This window comes from Lathamus discolor, chromosome 4, assembly GCF_037157495.1.
Source record: "Lathamus discolor isolate bLatDis1 chromosome 4, bLatDis1.hap1, whole genome shotgun sequence".
In the NCBI taxonomy this organism is placed as follows: Eukaryota; Metazoa; Chordata; class Aves; order Psittaciformes; family Psittacidae; genus Lathamus; species Lathamus discolor.
In genome coordinates this window covers 104,386,065-104,412,011 of record NC_088887.1, presented here as the reverse complement: position 1 = coordinate 104,412,011, position 25,947 = coordinate 104,386,065, and the positions used below count along the sequence as shown (strand labels likewise).

Here is a 25,947-nt window from a genome sequence, read left to right as displayed (position 1 = left end):
CTTTTGTGTCCCCTTCTGTCAAGCACACGAGTATGCAATTCACTGCCTTGGGCAAATTCATTGACTTGCATGAAGCCACCTGGACATGCTGGTAGATGTGCATGAAACAGTTGTACTACTGCAGCCTCAGGACAAGACTTTCAGGGGTACCAAAGAATCCAACCTGCATCATTGCTGGAGACATGGGGTCTCTGCAGCTGAAACACAGAGCCCAAGAGAAACTTCATCCTTGCATAGCTGCCAGTCACAGTCAGTGATTTTGAAGCAGGCTGCTGGGTCAGTGGTCATCTGAGGAGGCCGGTACCTGCAACAGCCTCTCTATCTTCGCTACATTACCCCAAGGCCAAAGAGCAAACAGGCATCTGAGCAAAGAGAACGGTATTGCAACACTCGGTGAATACTGCAAGAGTCTCACCAGCCTTTGCCAGACACTGCATGGTTGCCTATGGTACATACAGGACTTTACTCTGCCAAGGATCTCACTGGAATCTCACTATACTTACTAAGGGTTAGTGGGAACTGAAGGAGAAAAAAATGATACCCAGACAGTTTAAATAAGGTTTGATTATTCATGGGAGCAGCAAGGGAGTGTTAAAATTCTCTGGGGCTTGTTGGGAGTCTCTGGCATTGTCCTCGACTTCTCTTTTTCAACCACCCCCTTTGCTTGGATGCCCCTAAATCCAGACTGCAGCCTTAGATAAATGAAATTCCTGCAGAGATGATGAGGAATCAGAGGGCAGTGCAGGGCTGCCCTCAGTCTGGTGTTATTTTGGGTACTTTGTGGAGCTTGGCTCCTTCCAGATCCTGGGAAAAAGGTTAAACTTTGCACCTTCTCAATGACTTTCTCCATCAGGGGCTATTCCCTTTGGGCCCCAGTCTGTCTGCAACACAGCGGATGGAGAGAACAAGGTTTGCAATTTTATTCTAGTTATATTAGGGATTATTTTTATTCGCATGAACTACAGTAAACTGCAGTGGTGCTGCTGATGTCACTTCAGCTGCAGTGTTTCCATTAAGGCTGCTTTACCATTCAAAGGCAAACAAAATCAACCTAAACAAATGCAAGCTAAAGGCAACAAAATAAGTGTTTTGATGATGATAGCTAGTTGTCTTTGCAGTAATTTTCATGGTCTTGTGGTTTAGGCTTGTTTTATGGTCCTTTTAATTTTCATCACATTTGTGGCATGCTTTCAGCAGTTTTTCCAGCTCTTGAAATAATTGACAGACACAGTGTTTCAATTGAAAACATCACAGCAAGGATTTTAAACAATACCTGAAATGCATCCAATCCAATCATGTTGCTCTAGAACTATTTTAGACAGCGAAAATGGGGAAAACAAATTTCTATCTAAAATTCTTCATAACTCATGCTAAGAAAAGGCAAGAATGCTTTCTGGCTGGTCTGATTAACAGCTAATAGATCATATACTGATATCAGCATCATAAATACATTTTATTTTTTCCTAGATAATTTCAGTTAGTACATAGAAGTATCACCCATCTCAGAAATTAATTCTAAAAAATATACATAAATAACTGCTGAACTTCATTTTTTTTCCATCAGAAACTAAGGTTTCAGGTTTGGTTTAAAAGATTTTCATTTTTTTCGGTAAGGTTAGCAGGTTTCAGCCTCATAAAAACAGTACTTTGAAAAAGAATACAAATACTGTAGACTGAACTTCTGAGGGCAACTGTTTACATAAATCAGCTCAACCAGCTCCCCTTAACAATACAGCACTTGCAAATGCGATAGCACCGTCCACTTTCCATTAATATGCAGCTATCAGTGTGGTGAGTCACACTATAAAGCATTTAACAACTGTTCTCATAAATACCATAGACCATCTGTTAGCTGAATCAAAAAGCTATGTGCCAATTTTACTTTTGGATAGAAGGGTCTGTTTTAAAATTACTCCAGCAGTCTCAGGGCGTACAGCTATTATAAAAAATGAGTATAGAAACGCGTCATTCCACCCATTCCCAAAGAGCACAGCTGAGAAAGAAAACATTTTTATCCAGTGGGATACTTTGACATTTTACCATTTGTTCTCATTGTAAGCCAGAACTACAGGACTTGAAAGTGTCATTATTCGTGGCAGGAAATACCAACCTGATTTTTTTAATATTCTCAGGGAAGATGTATACATTGAGTTTCTTACTAATTTATACTGAAATGAAGTGTTCTGACATGCCCAAAATGCAAAAAAAAAATTCATCTGAGTTTGCTGGAGTGACCTGAAATATCTGGCTTTCAGCAGTTCAGTTTAAGATTCCACTTAGTGACAACAGCACGTCACCCTGTAGGAATGCTAGCTCATGCCATTATCCCATCCCTCAGGCTGGACACTGATTAGGTCACATCTTCTCAAACACAAGGAGGCACAGAAGTCCCCTGATGCAGCTCACTCAAGGTTAAATTACAGGACAATGAAAGGAAGCTTTGGGCATTGTCACTGCATTGCCAATCACTGCACAGTTGGAATTCAATTTCTATAAAACTCAGTTAACACAAGCTACGATGAGGTTTACTTGATACAAGAAAGGAAGGACATTTTAGTGGGAAAGGGTTTAAATGCCTAAACCATGTATTAATTAGTCTAATGAAATGTACTTGCCATAACACACTTTTTCTCTGCTACCCGTACAGTTTTCGGTTTTCATTTTTCAGATATAATCCAATTATTATCTACTCCTTTTCACTGAAGCTGCCTCCAGTCAGTTACAGAATCCAAACTTAAACTGGTTACATTCCAGAGGTCACAGGGGGAGGCAAGGAACAGTGGAAGTGCTGGAGGGACTGAAAGTAACAGATTTCGTTGCTGGCAGTGTTCAAGACCAGGTTGGATGGGGCTTTGAGCAACCTGGTCTAGTACAAGGTGCCCCTGCCCATGCAGGGGGGTGGTACTAGGTGATCTTTAAGGTCAACACAAAACATCCTGTGATTTTACGAAATACCACCTGGGAAGCTGGAGGTGAAGATACATTATAGTGTGTGGGTCCAAGGGAGTTGATCTGCAAGAGGTAAGCAGGAGTAAATCAATATTTAGAGTGTAAAAATAAAATCCTACTACAGTACATGTATTGCCCTTTCTCAAGTGAATGCTGGAAAGAACATTCAGAGAGGTCTCCCTGGGCAGTTTTAAAAGCTCTAGAGAGAGGAGAACCTAAGTCTGTGTTTCTCATAAAGAGCAAATGCTGCCTTCTAAGAGCAGAGAACTTTACCTCCTAAATATCCCTGTTTCTCCCTCTTCACCCTGTCAGCTGGCTATAGCACTAGCCCATTTCTGAAGATCAGATTGATAGGGAACAAGGTATTTCATAGACTTAGATCTAAAAGCCTTCCATATCCCCAAAACACAAATGTTGGCCCGGAGATGGTGACCCCATCAGGTTTGAAGAATTTTGTAAGGCACAGGCACTGCTTCCCAGAACTGGGTGTTTTAAAAATAACTACTGAAGTATTGGAAATGCACCATGAATCCCGAAAAAAAAAAAAAAAAAAAAAGAAGAAAAAGCAAAATGGAAGCAACTTTCTTCCATAGTTACAGACACCCTGTTGCTGGTGATACTTCTTTAATTATTAAATGGCAGGCAGCAACATTCTTGGATGCTTCTTTTCTGCACTTCTCTTGATGGCTGTTTTTCTGATCCACAAAAGCAGCAATATATATTCTGGCTTATTTGAGATTGGTGGCTATAGCAGTAAGAAGGAATATAAGGTCTAAGAGGTCACACTATGCAACTATGAACAAGGACACCCCTTTTGCTCTCAGATGAGTCCTGCACAGGGTAAAGCTCTTAGGAATGAAAGTGGGAGAGGATACAGAAGAGAAAGTTACCCTGTTTCTTTTACGTCTATTTTCTTTTTCATCTATAAAGTTACTGAATGGGTGCTAGCAAAACAGGGACCCCACCTCTGTGAGGTCCGTACTGCAGCAGTTCTCTACCATTTCTGGAAGGCTTCTATGATCCACTATTATTCATTATCTCATTTAATGTACTGTTCCTGCTTCTTACAGCACAAGCTTCTGTATCTATCAGAAACAATCTTGAAAGTAATTCTATTTAAAAAATAGCTTGAATCAGTTGGATTTATTAAGTTCTGTTTCCATTCATCTCCTCCTTGATCTCTGTCCTAGAGCCAAGGATTCACTGTTCCCTGTCATGTCTCCACATACCAGTTTCCTCACAACAGAGCAGCTCTGACCCTTACAACTTCCTGTCAACCCAGACCTTCGTGGGGACAGACTTCGAAGCTTGGTGCTCAGCTTCCTTCAAGTCCCACGTACAAAGCAAGAGTTGAGTTGCAGTCTGGAAATTAACCACTGAGCCCCAGGTTGGTGTTCATGTGCTCCCCCAAGAGCAAGGCCACAGCCACATACCTTTATTCTTAGAGATGGACTTCTCATCCTGTCAAACAAAACTTGGAATTCTGAAATCTGTCTGTAAAGTTAAAATCTCCTTGTTCTATGAGTATTTTAAAAACACTGGATGTGCCAGATAAGACTCATCACCAGTGTGCATATTGTGAGCAACATGTGTCTATGCCATGCTCTGGGCAGAGCTGAACTACCTCTGCCTTTGATCCAAGCAAGAGGAAAAGTGATGCCTTAGGAGTGTGCCAGCCCTAGGTTCATGTATTATGCTTGCCAAGACCATACAGCTTTTTGGATATGGCACAAGAATGTGGCATGCTATTCTCTTTTTGGCAAGTGGACATATTTTTGCAATGGCACAATTCAGGCTTGTGTGTGCTTGCAATATACACGGAATAAACTTCCCCAACACCCTCCATGACTACTGGAGGAAATAAAATCTTCATTTTCTTGCCAGAGGAGCATTCTTATGGATCTCTCATAGACTCAGAAGTGTTAGTTTGAAAGGGACCTCTTGAGGTTCAGCACTTGGTCAGGTCAGCCATGCTTTTCCTAGTTGAGTTTTCAGAACCATTCCAAGGGTGGAGATTCCACCACCACTCTCATTAGTCTCTCAAACCATAGCCTGAATCTCTTAAGACACACTCAGTGGCCGTTGCCAGTCCTGCATCTCCCACTTCCAAGAAATACTTGATTCTGTAGTCTTTTTAATAACTCTTGAAATAGTCGTAGGCTGCTGTTTGATCAACTCCTGGCCTCCTCTTAGTCCCAGACACCTCAGCATCTTCTTCAGGTAATGTGCTTTAGGCCCAAAACTCAACACTATTCCAGATGAGCCAGTGCCAAGCAGAGGGGATAATAACACCCCTTGCTATGCTGGCCATGGTCTTTACAATGGAGTTGAGGAAGAAGTGCCTCATCTGAGATGAAAGCTCATTGTTGGCTCATATTCAACCTGACACCTGGATTCTTAGGTTCTTTTCACTGGGGCCAGTCTGCAACTCAGCCAGTTGCTTCCAGTTCATACTGGTGCAGGTGTTGTTCTGCTGCCCATGCAGAGCTTTCCCCTTCTTCTTGCTGAAGAGGATGTACAGAGTTCATAGTATTTCTGTTGACGTTGTCCTCAAGTTTCTCATGATCACCTTGCACTGAAGCACACCAGTCAGCATCAGCCATTCCCCCTCATTTGCAGATCTGCTAAGGGTGCACTCAGGTGTTATCACTGAGGTAGTTAGGCACATGTTGAATAAAATAGGCCCCATGCCAGCCCTTAAGGTACTCTGTATTTGCCAGACTGCTGCTGAGCATCAAGTCGCCACTGATTACTCCTGATGAGTCCAGTGGTTGCAGCCCGTACATATGTCCTCAGTTTCTGAGTGAGAATGTCATGGGTGTCAAAAGGCTCACTAAAGTCAAGCTATAGCAAATCCACCACATTCCCCTTGTCCAAAAAGAGAGATTGATAACTGGACATGATGACTGGCGCTTAAGACTAGAGATCCTGTACCTTAGTGGCATGTCCAGTCTTTCTAAAAAAGGCAGTTCAGGCAGGAGAGGCAATATAAACATGTTAACTGCTCTTCACTTCACCTCCAATTAGCATATTGTGAAGTTTTGTGCTAGTCATTTCAGAGCCATTTTTCAGTATTGAATCTGTAGTGCTAACTGCAGACTTCAACTAGAATTGTGGAGAGTTATTATCTCTGTAAAAGCTGCAAACCTAAGCCATTTTATCATAGAATCATAAAATGGTTTGGGTTGGAAGACACTTTTGAAATTCATCTATTCCAACCCCACTGCAGTAAGCAGGGACATCTTCAACGAGGTCAGGTTGCTAGGAGCCCTGTGCAACCTGACCTTGAATTTTAACAGGGATGGGGCACCTACAACCTCTCTGGCAACCAATCTGAGCATTTCACTACTCTCACTGTAAAATATTTCTTCCTTATATGCAATCTAAATCTGCCATCTTTTAGTCAAAAACCATTACCCCTCGTCCTACTGCGACAGGCTCTACTAAAAAGTCTCTCCCCATCTTTCCCATAAGCCCCCTTTAGGTACTGAAAGGCTGCAATGAAGTCTCCCTGGAGCCTTCTCTCCTCCAGGCTGAACAACCCTAGCTTTTTCAGCCTTTCCTCATAGCAGAGGTGTTCAATCCTTCTGATCATTTTTGTTGCCCTCCTCTGGACCCTCTCCAACAGGTCCATATTTTTTCCTGTACTTAGGACTCCAGAACGGTACACAGTGCTCCAAGTGGGGTCTCACCAGAGTGGGGTAGAGGGGCGGAATCACCTCCCTCGACCTGCTGGTCATGCTTCTTTTAATGCAGCCCAAGGATGTGGTTGGCTTTTGGGCTGCAAACGCACACTGCAGACTCACGTCCAGCTTTTCATCCACCATCCAGCTTTTCATTATCTTATGAATGACCAGAAAGTAAAAGTTTAAAAAAATAATATGAACGGTTTAAAAACCTCTAAAATTCAATGCTTGTGTCAAACTGCCAACAAAACCAACAAAACTGGGATGAAAATTGAAACCCTCAAAATTTAACCAGAAGATATCTATTCCCCTTTAGCTTTCAGCGCATACAATACTGTAGAAGAGGGACTCTAAGAGCATTTACAAAGCCTTTTTTATACTTTTGTAACTGTGCAATGTCATTATCTTCAGATCACATCCTCAGTGACACCCGTGCAGGAATCTGAACATTAGTGGTGAGAACATAATACAGAAATTCAGGTGTTTCATGAAGGTGCTTCAAGGTCTGATCTGTGGTATGGAAAGAGGACAGAAAAGCTTGATTGTAGGGGTCCTTGGTGAATTTGAAGGACTGGTATTCAGGAAGATGAAAGGAGGAAATTACATAGAGAAGCTAATGAGGGATCCTGAGGTGAATCTCCTTGAAACTACGGGTTCAGGAAGAGTCAAAGTCCTTTGGGTGTAGTACATGTACACATGTACATGCTTGAATGCTGTTGTCTTTTTTTAACGAATTATAACCTTAACCTGGAATTCAAAATATGTGCCCGGATGCATTCAAATTCATGATACATTATTTGAACTTTGCAATCATATTGAAGAACCAATATATACTTAAATTTTGTTTCAATTGTATTTTCAATATTATTACTGCTGGCTGCTTTTGTCAGTATAGTGGCATTTATGGAACCCAGTAGATGGTAAAATAGGAACGGCATCATCATTAACATCATCTTTCCTAGCAAGCAGGGAACATACTGTGCAAATCCCTTCCCAGCGTCCTCACACAGTACGATCACAGAAAATACAAGCGGTTTTTTTCCTTCAGCTAGAGAAGGCATTTCAAGAGATGGCAGTGAATGCTGTCACACTGGTGTTAAGCAATTCTATTGAGTGAGAAAGAAAAGATGCTTTGTTCTTTATGTATTTCCTTCTGTTTGCCAGAATGCCACACAAGCTCAAACTTTCTCTGTATTTCTTTGGAGCAGTGTTGTCAGCAATGGCTTCTGCAGTCATTTTGTACCATACAAGTCCTTGTTCCAAACTTGTGCAAGTTAGTACTATTTTTGTTTGCATGCATATGAATCACTGGCATATGCAATGGTAACAACAGCATCATTCCAACATGTGCTTTACTTCAGTGAACTGATACTGAAATACTCAAGAAATAGCTAAGAGTTGGGCATGCAGAATTTGTTAGAAAGTGTAGAACACTAATATGATCACTAAACATGGAGAGAAAATTTTCAGAGAACCAGAAGCAACAAGCAACAGTTTTCCAGTATGTAGCTTAAAACTGCAGACCACTGACCTTATTACAGTACAAGTCAGAGCTCTTAGTAATGTGTCATCTTATGTGCAGAGTAGCATGTATCAGACACAGACTATTACTTGTAGCAAAATGGATGTGGAAAGAGGGCATGTGCAGAGAAATGTGGAGCAAGAGATGCTCAGTTCTTACTCAGGTACACGATGAGCAGCAATCACAGTAGCCTATTCGGTAATCCTGTTGCCCTTATTAGCTACAGGACTTCTGCATTCTCCCATCTCCTGAAATAGCATCCTGCATTCTCATTCTAATAAGAGCCACTTGCTAGATCTATAGGAAAAGTAGATGGTTTATCATCTTTAAACATAGTCCCAGAGATGCTTTCTATCTACAATCCCTCTCTTGCTCTCTGAGGTATCATCTTTGTATGATTTGCAGAGTCTTGGTATTAATAGATCTGTATGTACAATAACAAAGGACCTTTAAGATATCACAATTTTTTTAACGTATCCTTCTTACAGCCAAGCAGCGTTGGAGAAAAAGACAGTTGATAAGCGGGAAATGCTGAAAGTAAAACACAGAGTACAGCTTGGGTAAAAAAGATGAATACTCAGTTTTAAATGTTCACTGGAATGAAACAACACCAAAATACTTCATTTTGGAGAGGAGCGGCGAGCTCAGCTTTAAAAGAGGATGGAAAAAGATATCAAGGTCCTTAGCCTAGAGAACAGATCTTCAGGGTCTGCTTCTCACGGGAGAATTACAAACATGAAGGAAGCATTTAGGCCAGATTTTATGACATCTGCTCAAGAAAATGCCTTTTGATAAGGGACCCAGAGAGATTGCCCAGTATCGCAACACATACCAATCCTGTGAACATTCAGTGTTTAATCTTTTCTGACATAGGGCGGCACGGGATAGCTATCCCTGGAGATGCTGTTCTCACCAGGCATCTCTTCTGGTATAGCACGTGTGCAGCCACCAACAGTGCTGTTTAGTTCAACTTGTCACATGGAGCACAAGGTTCAGGAGAGGCTCAGGCACCTCAAGTGTTGGCTACCGAGTAATGTGCCGTAAGTACACGAGCACCACCTTGTGATACCTGAATCACAGCATGCCAAATGAAGGCGGGGAGTGGCAGAGTGAGCTAATTCCTGCCCAGCCCTGAGAGTCCTATGTCCCTGGGACAGCCAGCATCATGCAAACCCGGATGTGCTCCCTTTTAATTGCTTACTGCCTTAGCTATATGAAAGACCAGTGAGAAAAATGAGGAATAATGTACCACTCATATTTGAGCTGGTGAAAGATATAGCACAACTAATATTTCCTGGTGTGCCTGTCTGGAAGCAGAACAACTTCCAGTACAAGTAATGTTATACATCCATCCAAAAGGATGTGGTGTAAGTAGTAATAAATCACCTGGCTGTAGCTACAGCCACCAACTAAATGCCCATACAGAAAAAACAGCATACAGGATTTATTAAATTGGACTGCTGTAAACCAGGTAAAACCTTAGGCTAGGGCAATGGATTTACTTTTCTGGGTTTTCTAGTAAAAGACTGGATAGTCAGTCTTGCTCTGCATAGCTGATCAGCCTTTGTGTTTTGCTCTGTCTTTAGTAGGACCATTAAACTGCCAGCCCCAAGTTAAAGTTCCAGGTCTTAATGAAAAAACTTCACTTAAAAGAAAAAAGAAAGCTACTTTCCAAGTTTTCTAAATGAGAACATTCACTCAGAGCTGCCTTTCATGTTACAGCTAAATTCCCATTGCTGGGGGGAATTGAAAAAAAGAGTTCGTAGGAGCTGAGGGTGCTTGCCTGGCAAATAAGGCATAAAGGTCATAAATAAAACACAAACCAGTGCCTAGGTGCTATCTGAGATGATATTCTGAGATAACAGAGATCTGGTCTCAGAATCTTGTCTGCAAAAGAAACAGGTTGGCAAACAAACTGAAAGACATTCTGAGATACTGGCTTAAAATTTTCATGTTGTTCGACATACAGCTCAAATCAGTGCAAGCTTTGGAAGTGCTGGATGAATTTAAATCCTATTCAGGTAATTATGTTAGGAACATGAAGCAATATGAATTTTTTAAAACATCACCTACTAATTTACATAGCAAAATGAGAAACCATTTGAATCCTTGCCATGTTTTGGAAACGATATTTTTATAAATTAAAATAATTTAGGAAAAGATTCCAAAAGCCTTTAGGTACCTATGGCATACCTCAAGCACAGTTTAGATACCTGCATTCAGGTGAGTGAGTCACAAAAATTCTGCCTGTGGCATGCATACCTGAAAGACACCTAAGCTGTCATCAGTGAAGTTATTTAGGCACCTAAAGTACTTCTAATGCATATTCCCAGAGGCCTTCTTATCTTGGATGAGTGTCTCAGCAGATATTTTGTTTCACCGTGTGCTTAGGCATTCTCAAACTAATTGTTCAGATACCTAAAATCCTTTGTAGATCAGGGATGTTTACAGCATGCCTAGCCTGTACCCAGGATCTTCCTAGGAGGAACTTGTACCCCTTACCCTTCACCTTTTCCATGTGACTTGTAAAAAGGAGCCTTCCCTCAGCTCTATAGGATAGCTAGGTGAGTAAATCAGGACTGCAAATTACTGCCTCTGAACCAGCCACTGGGAAGTCAGGTTGGATGTCATGAGGCTTGGGTCCCTGTGCATCTGGGCCTTTATGACTTTTCATCCTAATACACATAATTGTAAATCCAGGGTCTGGCAGCCACTTTCCCAGCAATGCTAAGTAAAGAAGAGACTGTTTGTACTGCCATTCATTCACTGAGAGAGTTTTGGAGGCCTTATAAATCATCAATATGCATGAAGTTTTGTAATCAAAGGAATAATCTGAAACTATGAGTTCTTATTTTCTTAAAAGAGAACAACTTTTGAAGGACACGCCTTTTAAGAATGAAAGACCTTAAAAAAGCATCCTAGCTCATAGCTGTCTTACCAAGGGTTCCCGCTCCTATACTGAAAACAGCATTATGGGTGTCAAATCATTGCTAGGATGTTTTTACACACGAGACAGAATGGCAATATTCTCTGTAAATGAGAAACATTGTCATTATAGATTGCCATTGCACCAGGCAATACAGCAACCTGGGCTACAGTGAAAACAAACCTTGTCGCACACCTTTGTATGTATCTTGGCACTATGGCTGGGAAGGACCAAGCAGACTTGTCACCCTGCAGATCCATAGTATGTGATATCAGAGGCTAATAGGGGAAAAAAAAGGCAGTTTGCATCTGTCATCTGACCACCTTAGGGCTGAAGCTTTTTTCCCTTTCAGAATTAACATAGCAGCTACTAGAAGAGCACAACGCAGAAATGGGATTAAAAATAGCATAACCATAACAGAGAATTTAAACAAGTTTTTAATGCTGTGAATAAACATGCTCATGTCAGTTGGCCAAATGTTTTCTTTGCACAAAGACACAGGAGAAGGGCTATGCCTCAAAACATAACCTGCAGAAAATGTTCATCTTTAGAAGGCAAGAAGAGAGACATGGTAAAATGAAGGTTCTTATTTCTTTAGGTATCTACTTTAATGGTGCTGTTCCCTCCTCACACTTTTTCTCACTGTTTTGGCCTATTTCCCCACTACAGGCCTGCATACAGGAACTCAAAACCACTGCAGTGGCAGATGTCCAGCAGCAGCCTCCTCCACACTCTCCCAAAGCCCACAGTTCCGGATGATCCACTCAGTGGTGCCTAGGCACTGCCGTCTCCTCCTGAAAAATGGCTTTAAGTGCAGGGACAGAGGTCAAAATTAAAGTTATAGTTAAAAGTTGCAGCTTCCACCAGTACTTCAAATACTACTACAAAATAATTGTAACTCTGTGAGTATCTCCCTCCCAGTGGCAGTTTCTAGAGCTCTTAAGGCCACTAACACAAATATTTAGTAATAACCTACCAGAAATGTCAAAGTCAGGAAGTAAAATGCTACACCCACAGTTTTTTGTGCATTATATTTCATTAAAGCATTACAAAACAGAAAATAGCCTCAGGAAAGTTCATTTAGCCAGTTAAAGAAAGATGTGACTTTTTTTTTTTTATATGGTGCTGGCTTATGTATGTATCCATTTTCTTTGCCTGACCTTTTCTAGATCAGCCTCTGTTGTTTAGAAAAGTAGGCTGTCTTTAATTTGTGCTGGATTTCCACCCAGCATCAAAGGATTTTGCATACGTGGATCAAGAGATCAAAGGTGTTGATAATCTCCTGAAATCTGCTTTGCTTTGCCATTAGTGTTAGCTTCGATAATTACTATGTTAAAGAAAACAGAGTGAGTTGAGTTTGGGGAGTTTTTCTTGCAGTATTTATTGCCATTCACAGTTTTGAGACAAACTAGACTGGTATATATCCCTAATTACCCTCTCATGTTGATTTCTCTCCTTTAGCAACTGATGCTACATTTAATTTCTTTTTTAAAAAGTGAAAATGCGAGCTAAGAAGTGCTAGCAGTATCTATACAGACTCTCTCAGTCTGATAAGGCTTGAACAGATGTACAATTCATGAACTGAAAGTACATGATATAACAACTCAACTATTCATTGACTTGAAGCAAAGCTTGTTGCTAACAATAGCCTATTCAGACCATATTTATCTTCTGGTAAATACACCAAACAGACGAACCCGATTTAGTTCTTATCACAGATGGAAAACATTTTCTGGTTTATTCTTCAGATAATTTTGAGCTTAAACTTTTGCTTTTAAAATACTTCTGCAGCTTTTCTTAGAGAAGGATATTCCAGAGCTACAGTAAAAAACTCTACACCAATTCATACACTCCATCAGCTTGCTCATTTCAAGGTTATAATAAAGTTCATCCCAAAATGATGTCAACAATTTATGGCAGTAAACATCTGTGTTCTTAATACACTGAGTAGTTCATAATGCACATGACTCATATTTAAATCATTCATTCCAAGTCTTTGAGTTATCATGTGAAAAACAATGGAAGAATGGAACAAATCTACTGCAGTGGTATAGGGGGAAATCAAATTTGAAAAGCTGTGATATTCTGAATAATCTCATAATCATTTAAAATGGTTTGTGGCAACAGAAAAAAGCAGTAAGTGGGCATCATGTTGTAAATCAGGCTGTAATCCATGTCACATTCTCAGTAATAGTAGAGAAACGTATCTTTAAATATGAGCAACACATGAATATGTATATTGAAAAATGTATAGATGGATAAAAACAAGTCAATACTGATACAAATGTTGACCTCCTGATTTCACTAGCAAAACTGGAACAATTGCTGAATCTCTGCATTAAGGAAGAACAATACACTGAACTTACAGCAGTTTAATATCTTCTACGGATGTAGTTTTTTAATGCAAAGCAGACACTGAACTTCTTTGCATGGTTAAGAGTCATTCTGTGATGGACACAGCTGCACAAACTAAGGGCATTCAGCCAGATGACTCAGGAGGTCAGTGCCGCAGAAACATGTTTTTATTTGGGTAAGAAGCCATTATGTGTTTGGTAAAAAAAAAAAAACTGGTGCTCTTGATTTCCATTTATTTTGATATTTAGGCACTTAATGCAAAAGTGGAGCATCTCCAACAGGGAGGATTGGTGCATAACCATAGGAAACCATGATGTACTCCAGATGGAAGAAAACTCTGTTGGGAAATCCCAGCACAAACTTAAATAAATGAGTTGTCCAAGAGGATTATATCAAAGTTCTTAATTTGTCAGCAGTCTAATTTAATTACAAGCCTCTAGATTATCCTTATGTGGGAACTGCTTTAGTCTTTCTTGTGGGACGTGGTTGGTTTTGTATGACATATCTAAATAGACATGGAAACACGAGGGTGAGTGTCAGGATGCATCTCTAGCCCAGTTGGTTGGATGTCGTCCTGGAAATCTGCTACCCTTGGTTCTCAGTAATGTTTCCATGCAAAATCATTCATCAGGAGAGGGAGGCTGCTTTCTTCTTCCTTCTTGCCACACTCAGTTGGCAAGGATACTAGTCCAGAGTATGGGAAGCTTTAATTTGGCTTCCACACCCAACGTGAGCTACGTGTCAAGCTCTTTGGAAAACAAACCCTGAAACCTTTGAGTAAACTCAGCCCAGCTGAGGCGATATGAGGAATTCCCATCCTGTGAGGCTGGTTTTTGCAAGGTACCAGCCTTGCAAAGGGTGGGTGGTGTGTCACAATGGCCAGACAATGCGCTGGTTGCCTTAACTAGAGAAGAGTGGTGATGACTTGTGGGTGGCCTGTGGGCAACACTGCCCCTTTCACTGCTATGCCAGGCACTGAAGGTGCTTTGGGACCTGCGCTGTGGAAAAAGCCTTGACCCTGGGTCAGCTGGCTGGTATAGCAGCAGGGACACTCTTGATAGCATGGGCTTGCTAGAAAATCGACCTACCTACCTGGAGATTGTGCTTGGGTGAGGGGCATCTGCTGGGAAGCAAAAAGCCAAGTACAGCTCTAAGGTCCTGTAAAGCAGTGGCCAAGAGTGGACAAACCTTGCTCTAGGTGACGATCTGACACTCAGGGTCAGCCAGGAAGTTTCCACTAACAGTCCACACGTAGAGACATGAAGAGGCTAGAAGCACCATGTCCCAGCAGATTGTTGGGAATAGTTTTCTCACCCACTCAAGAAATCAATCTTGGTGATTACATTCTCTGTTGCTCTGGCTTTTTAATATGGGATTGCACATATTTCATGAGGAAGATCTTTATCCTTCACATTGGCAATTAGGACATACATTCCTTTAAACACAGCATATAGTTTCTGAGATCTTGTAATCAGGCTCTTTTTTACTAAAGTAAAGGATGTAGGAGAGCCATTTGTAAATGAATATTGTAAAGAATATGTGAGTAGCAAGGTTAACACATTTCTACTACAGGTCCTGTACCAAATCTTACAGTCATAAAACTCCCTAGAAGTATGTTTTCAAATTATTGTTGTTTTCTGCTTTCATCAGTTTGTGGAAGCTCAAAAGAGCTAGCTAAATTTCTTTTGAAAGGAATTACAGATTCTGAAGGATCAATAAATACAACTGTATTCCCAGCAGAACATTTTTATATTGTGCTAGACAAGGATGAAGATGCATTTCCTGTAAACTTACTTACGAAAAAGACAGCTCAGAGAGTACAATTTAATTACGCAGATATAACAAGACATCTGGGGTAACTGCTAGATTGCCAGCTTTTGAAAGAGTTTACAAAGTGATTTTACAGAAAAAAAAAGAAAAAGGAAAGGCTTATTTTTTTGTCTAGGGTGTTTTTTGCTATGGAAGCTTAAATGTTTATGTGGAAAGGAAAGTTTGTCAGTATTTTAAAACAGGAAACAAGAAAGATTAAAAACAAAAAGCCAGCTATGAGGCATTAGAGGTATGACACTTCACAAAAACAGAGTCCTTTCACAACCAAGCATCTGTTCTTCCCTTATTGTACGTATAACATTTATAGCAGATTCCATACCACAGCGTTTGTTAACATGAAGTACTGATAGTAGAAATTTTCACTCTCTTAGCCTTTGAAAAAGTTACTGAGTTTATCATCGATATTTCTGTATGAGTAGCCTTGCTGATTTTTCTAACCTAATCATTTAAGAGTGTTCCATGTTCCCACAGTATTTACTTTATTATCAAAATAAGCAAACTAACCCTTGATCTTAATTGCTCTTTGAATTGAGACTAACCTTTTTTTCCATTGTATTTTTCTAGTTTAATGCTGGTGAAAATCCACTGAATTTATGGTCAGTTGCCCCACTATAAAACTGATATAGTGGAGTATAAAGCTTTTCTCCTCAGCTCGTCTTTTACCACCTCAGATAGATTTTTATAGAAATACACCCTATATTTTATAAAAGCTCCCACTGTCTAGTTAGTTGTTCAGAAGCTGTAGATGTAGATGTAGATGTAGATGTGAACAACCATCCTCAAGAAAAATGTGAGGTACAACGGGCAACAGTAGCTTTTCAAAACCCCTACATAATTTTGACTTGGAGACAATCAAGATTGTACTGGGACCTCTGTGGCACCTCTAAGAACCCACAAGTCATCCTGGGCTTTTTGTCCATCAGTGGCTTTGTCCTTAAGCAAGTAGCATCCCTATGCAGCCAGCCAAGAATCATACAACTGAAATCAAAGAAAACCTCCTAGGAGCTCTCTGCCACCAAAGTAGCAGGAAGTGGCTGAAGTCTCCTGCTGAATGAAGCAGCCAACCCCCTTGCCTGCCCAGATACAGCTTTGAAAAGCTCTGATACATTCATTACACACACGATATTCATTACTCATTCTAAGTACAATATAGGAAGTGTTACTCTCTACTAGGATGACTACATGTCCTGTACTGACACTGTAATAAACAGAGTATTATAATAACTCTTCTTTGGTGAGAGCTTGCATCTCTTGTTAGTGACAGTATCACCATTAAAGCTATGTCTGCAGGTTTAATCTCTCTGGCTGCTCTTTTTAGTCAGGCAGCCTTTTCTGAAGTCTGTTTCCTTCTTTGCTGTTATCACTTCTTACTGACAAAGGGTGGATGGATCAAACATTTGCAAACAAACATGGTAAGACAGTCCCTGCCCTGAAGATAATATAATCTACTCTGGATACAGAAAATTGCTTATTCTGAACTTTTGGTTTCTTTACTAAAACTTTGCCCCACTGGTGCATCGCCAGCAGTGCCAAATCTGTGCTGTGGGAGAAGACCAAAACGCAGCCCGATCGGTGGGGCAGAGGCGAGATTGCTGCGGTCCCAGGCTTGCACCTCGGGTTGATTTTCTTATCTGAAGGGATGTCAACAGGAAATGTATGAGCAGTGAAGGAAGCAATATCTCAAGATCTTCCCCAACCACCTGCACTCTATTGTGTTTGGCCTCTGGGTCTTACACTGCCAATGCCTGGCTGTAACAGTGAGGGTGGAAGTGTCTTTTCCCTGTCATCCCTTAGCTTACCCGTTAGGGTGATTTCATCCATGAGAGGAGTTGAAGTGCGAAAGCTTTCCAGGCACAGTGAGCCCATAACTAGGGCTCCTATCTCCTGATCCCATGCTCAGGTGCACCCTGTCAAAGACAAGGGGCTGGCATCAACTTTGTTAGGGTTTTGAACAGGTTCGCATAGTTCTTTGGTCAGCTATAAGCTAATCACAAGACAAAAATGGCTTGGGACTTGCCAATGACACCCTGGCCTCTTCCAAATTCAAGAAGTCAGGATCTGCCCCAGATTGCATTTGATACTGGAACTGCTTCTGTTTTAATATTCTCACTATAAGCCAAAATGAACTCTATGTACAAAGTACTTGTTTTCTGAAAATCTGGCCATGCTGACCTGTTTATATGACCTTCCCTAAAACAAAAGGCATCTCCAAATAACTCAGACTTTGTGAGGACTCTAGAGTGAAACACAGGTGAAACCTATTTAAACTTCCATATTAGCAGAGAAAGCCACTGGCAGAGAAAAAGAAAAGAAACCTCCCTATAACCTTGCAGTTCAAACCCTTTTTCAGACAGCTGGCTTCAGTTTCAAACAAGTTTCATAACAGAGCAAACAAACTCAAAATATTTGATTGTAACCATCCAGAATGCTTGGAGTTTTTTACATGCTTTCACATGTACTTCTTGGCTGCAATAAACAGCAGGTTACTGGCAACGTGAGTTTCTCCTGTCTGTTGCCCTCCTGAGTCCCCAGGAGGCAAAAGCATTTCATATCAGCCCTCCTGAAGGTCACATTTGCTCCTGAGCACACGTCCTGCAAATACAGAGCTCTGTTTCATATCAGTCAAGGCAGGGACATTAGTAAATGTATATGTTCTGCAACACCAGATGAGCTATTATTATCCTATTACTATACTGAGATTTACTCTCTCTGCATCCTGACTAATCAATTCACTTATGAATTCTTTTCTGCCTTCAGTTTTCTGTGATTTAAAAAAATAAATAAAAATAACTGTAGCCCATTTGGGTTTCCTGTATACATGCAAGAAAATGAAATAAAATGGGGTCTTTTTAAAAGATTTTTTCATGCTTTTTACCTTCGTGCCTTTGCCCCTTAATAACCTTCTACTTATGACTGCACAAACACTACGCTTTCACCAGGGCCACACTGCTTGTCCAGACTCAGAACTTCTACCATTCAAATGGTATATAAAAAGGAAGAAGTGGGACAAATACTTACACCTGCAACCTGCAGGTGCAGGCAGGAGCAACTGGAGTTTTAGACATGTAATTTGAGGCCAGTGTTGGATAGAACAGGTCCCACTCCTCACAGTAGCTGTACATTTACATATTCTGACAGGCTTCTGGCAGTAGGCAGCTGAAAATGATGAGCTGTCTCAACAGATTAAAATTAAATTCTATTGAAGAAAACAACATATAAAAATTATGTTCCTGTATAATCTGTGTGATTAAATGTTACTTGTTTCAAAGCTAATGTTTCTGTCACTTTCAATTACAGCTTTTGGAAGCTTTATTCTGCATCATTTAATCTCTTTAAATAACTCCTGTTCAGCTTTCTTATAGGGATTGGCACATTTAGTATGAATATTACACTCTTACTAACTCATACAATAACATTGCTGACTCTAAATTAGACTTATATTAATTATAACTGCTCTCCCTTAATGCCTGGAAGTTGAAAAGAGAAAAGGGACGAAACTAAATGGAGTCACACTCTGGAACTTTTTTACTGGTCAAGTTACATTGAGCAGGCTCACATCACTTTTCTGTGATGAGCAGATGAAGATTTAATCAGTTCTAAACAGTGACAAACATTTCTTGTTAGAGAATATTTTCTGAAGCATCCCAATACTATTCCAGAAGCTGAAGGGCTGAACAAAATTTTTCAGTTGGTTTTGCCATTTTCAAGTTTTCAAACACTCAAATTGAGTTAAGTTACAATGAGGCTAAGCAAACTACAACTTGTTCGACTGGTTTGAAACTGTTGACGGAAACAAAGACAAAAATCCCTATTTTGTTGATAGAAGAGCCTTTGAATCAAAGGCAATGTAAACCGCCCTTTTTACATATCTGCAGTTGGCTGAATACTTTTCCGTTATTAATCTAAGGAAATTATGATTTATTTGTAAAAAGGAAACTACATTTGCAATTAATGAGTAAGCCGAAGACAGCGGGGGAGGGAGCTTTGCTAGCAAATAAAGGGGTTTGTCACCAACTGCTGCTCTCCAAGGCAAGCTCTGCCACCTCGTGGGCTGCTCCCCTCTTACAGGGCTGAGCCCAGAGCTCTGGGGCAAAGAAACACAGCCCCTTGGAGAGTACAGAGAAGTATTCGGAGAGCCCAGAGCTGGGGGGCAAAGAAACACAGCCCCTTGGAGAGTACAGAGAAGTATAGGGAGATATAGATCTGGAGAAATAAGAAAAAAATGTAATAAATAGTATAAAGAAATTCATCAACATGAGGGGTTTGAATCCTAATTCTCAAAATTTGGCTCGCGTTATAGAGGAAATAATGTCATCAGGGCAGCCAATTTTTCCAATATTTTTCCAGATAGCAGCTTTTAAACCATCATTAGATCCAGTGCAGCTATTCAGTGTTTGTATTACCGGATCCGGGAATGGTTTTCAGCTCCCAGATCCAGGTTAAATGTCCATGCAAGTCCTACATCCCTGCAGGAATAACACCTGCTGTGCTCCACCCACAGACCCTGGCACCCTGACTCACAGTTAAATGAATCCGCACAAGACCCCAGAGCATCACAAGTTACACCCTGACAGGCAATGCTAGATACACTCCTAGTCCAGCTCCATGACCCAAACAGGCTTCTGTTGTACCTTTTTCTTTTCCTAACATTAGTTCACAGAAGTATGCAGATCACTGCTTTTTCCACTCGCTGACCTAAACAGAAACCTGAATTGAGTCACAAACAAAAAATTACTTTTCCTTGCCAAGCGAAAAGCTAGAAAAATAGTCTGGACCAACCCTCAAAATGTCTTTGACAAAAATAATCATTAAGCAGTTGAAAACACAAGCTTAGAGATTTCAGGCTTAGAATGTTACTCACTGAATATTTCCTTTAGAATGTTGTACCACTTTGTCTTTTCTTGCATTTTCAGGAAGGAATAAAGCTACTAACAAGCCAAGGCAAAATCAGCCAATACTTTCAGTTGCCCTCAACAGCTCTACTCAAGGTCCATAGACCGCTTTTTGCTTTTCAGCTCAAGATCCTAACAGTGAATGTCCTGGTTAGCAGCATCAAGCTGGGCAGGACTACGTGAGAACTGTGGGTAGACCCTGTTGTTATACAACTGTTCCAGCGTTATCTCATGCCTCTGGCTTTCTGAACTTGATAAGGTACAAATATGTGATCCATCATTGAAACAAATTACTAAGCCTTGCAGTGGAGAAAGTGTCTGTGCTGTAGAATGTGGCAGACACCCAAACAGCGATATCATCTTGTGACATAAATATAGCTGCCCTCTTCACATATATGCTATTTTAGCCATGCCATCTCACCGACAGTTTGCATGTAATCTATCACAGGAGGAACAAAACCATTTTTAATATTTGATTTAATCATTTGACCTGAAAAGCCACAAGAAATAAGGAGAATGTGAAAATGCCACCATTTACAAGGATGACTTTTTGTATTTCAGAGTTTGACTATTATTGGCTAAACAAACACACTCAGCTCTTAAGGGAACTGGGTTGTTATTTCTCTGTGACAAAACTAAAAAAAGAGTGAGCTGGAAGAAAATTCTCAGATATATCCATATGGCTCTGATCCCTTAGGTCTCATTTCCAAAGTAAGAAAGAGAACTTAAAACATCACATGCTTTCAGGAATTGTAACTACATGTTTTAAATTTCTGGCTTTCTAGCACTTGACAAATTGCTAACAAAAACAAGGAGCTAAATGAGATGTGTACAAAAGATGCGGCTCAATTTTGTTTCTGTGACCAAGCACATAGACAAATCTACCTGAATAGCTGGCAGTCACCATGACAGAGTTAAAAAATACTGAACATCCTCCCCCCCCCCAACCAGTGCTTTTCAATAGATTTCAAGCAATACACTTGTAATAATGGTTCTAGATTATATATTTTAAACAATAAATGAAATATCCTGAAGCATCAGAGATTCTCGGTGACTTTGCTATTGTAGCTGCTTTTTGTATTGAAGGCACATACAAGAGTTAAATGTATTAATGATAGTTAAAGAATAGCAGTAGATAAGGACGATGTGATTCTGCTTCATCTATTGATGACTTATGTGCTACAATCATATTTCCTTGACAGGGTCTAGAAACTAGCCATACTTCTACAATGATATAAAAATAGGAAAGTCTATTCTACTTAATGTTTGGGAATTTTTTCAATGAGCAGTGTTTGGGGTTTTGTTTGGGGTTTTTTGTTTGTTGGTTTGTTTTTTTTTTAAATAAAACTGTTGTACAAATTCCTGAGGTAACCCAGATTTTGCTGCAAACTGCAGGGAGTTTACATTACAGTTCCTTACATTTATTTGTATAATGTTCTTTTAATAGTATGATTGATGAGATGGTTTTGAAGGGGAAAAAATCAAGTAAGGAGCCTGGGTGAGAGATGCAGGCATCCTGTTTACTATTAACCAGAAGTCTCTAAAATGATGAAGCAGAAGGTCAAAGATCTCCTGTAGAAGCTGACAAAAATATATAATTTGATTCCATGTGATGAAGAAAAATAAAAACCATTCCTGAAGAAAGCTCTTTTCTAGGACCATCAGCAGAGCATGTATTATACATAAGGGTACCAATTATATTTTTAATAAGCACTACACATAGCATTTGTAGTCACTGAGATTTAAATAAGGAAATAATCTGACCCTGACAGCTCACCAGACACATGGAATAAGTAGGCAATACAGTTTATTTCGCTTTCTGCATTCTGAGGGCTGTTGTATGACTCCTACCTTTCCCACTTAGGAAGGACTGGCTGCTCTAGGAAATACAATGTGCCACTGGAACCTTTAAAATGCAGTCACTATTCACCAATACTATCATTACACTCATATTGTAATGAGATTATTCTAATCTCAGAAGCAGAACCATAGCAAAGCAGATTATTTGCATTTTTTTCAGGGTGGTTAGGACCCAGGAACAAGCAAGCTTAAAATTACTGAAATTCAGCAACCCTGTAGTGGTTTTAAAAAGAACTGGATATACTCCTTCCCCTGGTTGTTGGCAATAATCCACATCACAAACCCCTCCCTGAATTTTACTAGTCTGATACCTTAGTCCAGACAGAGGACAGCAGAGCAATATAGGAAAGCAACATAAAGAGCTCACATCTTGCTGCCTTCAACAATTATAAGGAGGGTCTACTCAGCTTGGCTTGGGGAGGCAAGGCAAGGCTTGCAAAATGAATGGCAGAGACTAGAGGAACACACAGCTGCAGACGGATTTGCATCACTTCACCTATGAGGATATGACCTCATGATTCAGGCCAGTGCAATGACATCTGCTATTCTGTCCTATGTACTAATACTTGAGTTTTTATTATAATTTGAATAATTCCACAGTAGGAATTTGAAAGCCGCAGTAGGAAGCTGCTCATGCTGCATATTATTCCTGTGTTTTAAAACATCCACCTCCTGAATTTTTTTACAAACAACAGTTAATTTCTAAAAATAAAAAAGGCATTTTAGATTATTTTTAAACAAAACCAAACCTGTGAGTATATGAGTAGCAGCAACTATAGCAGAAGGAGCTAATTTGTTTATCTCATTGAGGGTCTCATGCAGTGTCATTTTTCTTTTTCACTCCCTGTGCTGTTCAAAACACCAGTTTATGGCACAGGGCTTACAAACACACTTTCCTTCAGAGTCTGATGGGTATTCCCCTGGGGCTCTCAGACAATTACAGTAAAAAATAGAGGCATCAATTGCAATCTTTTCACGCAGCACGGTATTACTCCTGCTGAGGTTTTAATTTGTCCTGAGACTGTACATATCAGCAGTTTTTCAAAATTACATTAGAAACTGAAATTTCATTTGGCCTAAATTCATCTTGTTTTCTTGCTGCACCAGGTTTTCCCAGACACTGAAATTGGTGTGGTCCCCAAGCTTCAGGCAAAGGGCCTTGGGATTTATGGATTCACAAGTTGCCCAGGTTGGTAATTATGGAACCTAGCCAGGCTGGGGAAGCAACAAGGGGCTAACACAACACTACCACCTCAGAGAGAAAGCAGCAGAAAGTATTAAATACAATATTATATGCTGGGATATAGGGAAAAAGAACTGGGATGGAAACTGGTGGAAGAAAGGGAGGAAAAAATCTCCCACCTGTATCTCTGTATGTTGATTTTGCTATCTTGTCTGAGCCCAATTTTTCAAAGCCATCTCCTTTTCCCTGCAAAGTCAGTTGGAATTTTACTGTACTTTACAATGACACATAGAATGCTTGTAACAACAAACCTTTGAATTTACATAGATTTGCATTAAATTACACCTTCATGCTTGTTTTTATCAAAACAAAGAATCCCTTTTCTAGTGAAGCTGCACATAGTTTATCAAATGTATCAAAAAAATCATAGTCCAAATAAACTATTACAGAATGCAAATTAATAATACTGATTCTAAGCAGGATCTGAAGAAAGCCACAGCATGCTACATAACCACAAAAGTTGAAAAAATGAAGCTAAATTTTTGATTTTTTCAAGAAATTTTTCTCAGGCACTCTCTCTTCTATGTGATTTTCAAGAAGTTTTAGAGAACAGTATCGAAAGGTTCCTCAGGTTAATATTTCACTGAGAAGTGATATGACTTCTCTGATATTGAGTATCTACAGCAAAAAGGTTTCTAAGGGTATACATCGTTAATTCAAGATTTTAAACCCCAGGATTTTCTGATATGACATAAAAATCAAAGATGACATTCAGCTAGATCAAGAATAAAGCATCACTTAAATTGAACACACTTTAGAAAAGAACAATAAAAAGCCCAAGAGCTGATCTCAATTACTTCTGAATAGGAAAAGTAACCCTTATTATTTCCTTAACTCTCATCTTCTGCTCATTACACTCAAGATATTTCTATATAAGTTTGTAAGTAATTTTTACAATGCTGACAAAGTGTAATTTTTGCTAATTGCATCTGGCCTCCTTCTTGGCAATCCTAATGCAGAGATGATGAATTGCAGAATAATTTATTCTGTCATGCCTGTGTATTTCTTAGTTACTTACAAAATAATTCCAAGGTTTAAGAAAGATAGGATACTAGATTAGAAAGACAATAGATCAACAGATCAAACCCTGTTTCATACTCTGGTCAATATCTGATATTGCAGGACAAAGAAAAAGCCCTGTTCTTAACCATCCACCTATCAATACTGCATGTGAAGAAAGACATTCTTTTTGATCTTTACTGGCAATCTGCTTACTCTTTGATGCATAAGATTTAAATAGCCATGAATTTAATAGGAAATAATTAAGTTTACATAAATAATTCATCCACAGTATTTGATATTTGGAAACAAACAGACTTTGGAGAACACCTTTATTCTGAATCACAGGATGACTGACACCAGCATGTACAACAGGGGAACAGAAAGCATTATACTGATGAATGTTGATGAATGATGAATGATGTCAAGGACATGCACCATATGGTGTTCAATGATAAACAGAAGTTAAAAAACGGGAGAGTAAAGCAACGCCACTTTACCTTTGGGTGCTTCTGTAACATTTAGCGGAACATCTAAATGCCCAAGAATGAGTATTCCACTATGCTACTGAATATAAAATGTGACATTAATAAAATTTTAAATCTACTAAATCAAAGTTTCTTTATACATTATAGACAAAATCCTGAACCTACAGAAATCAACAGCAAAATTACTATTTTCTTCACCATGATAAAAATATCCATTTCTATAATGATTTAATAATTAAAGCTTTAAATAGTACAAAATTTTTAGTAGAATCATCTTTTAAACTTACATATCTGACCTTCCTCAGAGGCTCTTTGACTACTGATAATAGTATGGGCTTCATAGGTATCCAAGTAGCAATAGATAAAGCTGATCAACTGCCTTCTGAAATCAGGGGAAGGTCTTGGAATTTTTTTGATAATCTCAAGTTTGATAAAAACAAGTTTTCTGAAAGAATAGTATAACTCCTAGAACCAAATTAAGACTGTCTACTTAAAATGTCTACTAGAAATAGAAAAAGATGTCTACTAGAAATAGAAAAAGTATCTATTAGAAATAGAAGCAAATTTTCTGTTTGTATCCTTAGTATTAACAAGTTTAGATAAGGTACAATATGCAAGACAGGCCCAGTGATAGGGTTCTGCATGTGCCTCCACATCTTTTGTCTTTGTCTTCTTCCACAGTCTTAAACATCCAAGAAAACCTTTCCTTGATCTTTTAGATACCTTGTTCTAACACTCTTCTCCTTCAATGACTATAGAAGCTTGTGAGTTTACAATCGTATCAATGCTTAAATAAATTTTCATATGCGATATTGCTGTAAGTCATTTACCCTTATCATGTTCTCTCCTTGCTGTTTATTAGCTCCATTTGTTATGTCGCATTTCAAATTAGATTGGGAGATATTTGGGGAAGGAATCATTAGCAGGTTGCAATCAGAGCTCTAATTATGTTGCTGCTGGAGGGTGCTGAAGAAGCCATAGCTGAGTGAACAGATGTACTCATTTTTAATAGGGGAAGTCATGTCATAGTAAATTACTGCTCTATTTTCTAGAATATGAGCCGATTGAAGGACCTGCAGGTAAAAAGTGCTAACAGAACTGAAACTGAAAAGTCATGACGTATCTGACATACTAAGTGCAGACACTATGCTGCTGCTCAGACACTGCACACTGCTGCAGAATGCAAATAGACATGAG

The 25,947-nt window shown here is 39.6% G+C and overlaps 1 protein-coding gene across 1 annotated transcript in view; it reads right to left on the bottom strand.

Moving 5' to 3' along the window:
• The window catches only part of STARD13 (StAR related lipid transfer domain containing 13), a 321,431-nt gene extending 301,287 nt beyond the window's left edge, over positions 1-20,144 (bottom strand). The window contains exon 1 of the mRNA XM_065678399.1: positions 20,130-20,144. The gene's annotated coding sequence lies outside the window, so the exon portion shown is untranslated. The remainder of the gene's footprint in view (positions 1-20,129) is intronic.
• Between the last annotated feature and the right edge of the window lie 5,803 nt (positions 20,145-25,947).